This window comes from Apteryx rowi, unplaced genomic scaffold, assembly GCF_003343035.1.
Source record: "Apteryx rowi isolate R43461 unplaced genomic scaffold, aptRow1 scaffold_95, whole genome shotgun sequence".
Lineage (NCBI taxonomy): Eukaryota > Metazoa > Chordata > Aves > Apterygiformes > Apterygidae > Apteryx > Apteryx rowi.
The window spans coordinates 1,310,173-1,312,653 of record NW_020451260.1 but is presented as its reverse complement, the minus strand read 5'-3'; positions in this window follow the sequence as shown (position 1 = coordinate 1,312,653).

Below are 2,481 nucleotides of genomic sequence, written 5' to 3'. Positions count from 1 at the left end.
TTTTTATTATTATTGTTATTATTTAAAATTTTTTCCTTTTTTTTTTTGAGCAAAGTTGTTGTTCCCCCCCCACCACCCCTATTTAGTTATTTATTCCCAGGCCCACGCTTTGCTCCGTGCCCCTCGCCCCGTGGCGCGCGGCCAGCTGCCGTGGCCGTTCCGGCTCCGAATAAGCTCGCGGCGTTTGCGTGCCCGCGACCTGAGCAAAGTCGGGTTTACTGAGCCGGGAACGGGGAAAACGCTCTTTTTCCGGGCTTGCTTTTCGCACGGGGAGCGTTACCCTGAGAGCACGCGGGATTCCGCACGGCGCGCGACATTCCCGCCACGCAACGGAGTARCGGGGCTCTTTCCAGACCATTTCTTAATTTTTATCTATTTTTATYATTTACTTTTCGGTGAGACTGACCTGATGGGCAAAGGGATGAGTTAAACGCGGTGACACGTTTTCTGTGCCGGAGGTTTCTGCCCCTCTCTAGCAAGAAGCTTTTTTGCATCCCGAGAGAGAGAAATCTCTACCGATCGGCTCGGCCCGATCCAAGAATTTGTCGCACGCGGTGGGAGTTTTGCCCAAATCGCGAGTGATTAATAACTGCTACGGAGGGAGCCCTCTGCCCATGCCGTGCATCTTTACGATGCTCCGTAGGAATATTTCAGCCRGGAGGGATCGAGGGAGTATGCTTATTAAAAAGTATCAATAATGTTAGGCAGAGGCTCCTGGAGAAAAGTACTTGGCTTCGGAGTGGTTTTTGCTGGAAGACCGTAATGTGCCAGCATAGCCTAATGTAATAAGGAGAATTTTAATGCTTTTAAATTCTTGTCTTCTGCCCATGGTCAGCATGGAGACCATTACCAGACTGGAAATGGTCCTTTCAAGGAATCGCTTTTTGTCTTTCTGTGAGTCTCCTGTGCTTAAGTGTTTGGTTTTTTGTGGTGGTGTCTTTTTTGTTTTTCCTTTTTTTTTTTTCTCCAAACTTCTGCCTCTGTCTGAATTTTGCAGATGGCTCTTATGTAATATCGGGGACTGTCGCTTTTATTTTGGCGGCTGTTATTTAATATGTTAAATGGATGCAGGATGAACTGTGAGCGTTGGGGTCTCGCCCTTGGAGCCTCTTATCAATGCAAGAAGTCCCGCTGGATTCAGCGGGGCCGTCCTATGCATGGGCTGACCGCCACAGGGGGACAGTTTTTATTGATTTATTTATTTTTTTCCTGAAACGAAGCCCTCTGAGCTGGGGAGGATGCTTGGTCTCTTACCCCGTGTCCTGGTGGTGGAGAGTTACGGAGCGAAGGGAAGCCGGGCGGTACYGCTTGCGGCAATCGATACGGTTGTCTCGCTAAAAGCCTATTGATCTGATGTGCGGTATTGCATTAACCCAGCCACAACATCATCTCCTCCGGTGTCCTCCCTCTTGCTGCTTAAACCCCAACGAAAGGAACTGCCGGAGAGCAGCTTTGGGAAGATGGAGTGGGATTTCTTGGGTCCTTCCATCCCTCCTTGCAGTTGGGCTCCCGGGAGACCTGCTGCTCCGTGTTCAGAGAGCCGTTGGCTTCCAGGTGACACCTGCAGAAGGTCTCCTGGGAGCCGGTGGGACGCGTGGTGTTTTCTTAGGACATGTTAAGCCAGCGCCAAAAGGGTTGGGGTGGTAAGTTTGCCGTGTTGGACTTCAGCACTTCTCTGGGTGGCCCCCAAAGCGGAGGGGAGCCGGTGCTGGTTGCCCACCGAGCTGTGACCTCCTGGTGGAGATGCTCCACGTTGCGTGCGTCTCCTCCCTGGGACATGCCACGAGGCAGAGCCGYGCGAGCTGKCGGGGGATTTCGGGTGGTGGGGAGYGYGGYGCGGGCGCCACGCGATGCACRGGTGCTGTGTGTGATGCYGGGGTGGCCCCCGGTGCCCCGCGCGGTTCTTCCTCCTGCAGCTCATCCCGCAAACTCGCCGCTGCAGGGGTGCAGGGCGGGAACGCGTTTGTGAGACACAACGAGGAGAACGACTGGTGTTTAACAGCCCCTATTAAGCAAGGTAATTAAGAGCTGCGCCTTAATTACAAGCGTGTGAGTAGTTCCAGGACTGCTTGTGTGCACCAAGTTTGGAGCAACACGTGGCTTCGTTTGAGTGAATACTTAAGGGGAGCCCTTCACGATGCCGCGCACCTCTCCCTCCCTCCCTCCTGGTGCAATATTTGGGAGCTTTAGGATTATCCGCACATGGATTTTGTGTTGCAGAGGCAAATACGGATGTAGTGCAGCTTCTGTGCCCACGGAAGAGCTGCCGCGTGGGAGCGAGCGCAGACCCGGGCAGGAAGGCCCCCGCCGGGATGCCCTGTCCCACCGCGGCGGAGGTGTCTGCGGTCCGATCCCTTTAGATCGCGCAYGAGCCTGGCCGGATGCAGCGGGGTGACGCTGGGAATTTCTGTGCCTCTGAGCTCAGTGCTGTACGAAGCGGAGGGAGGGCATCGCTGGCAAAAACTTCCGTCTCCGGAAGCG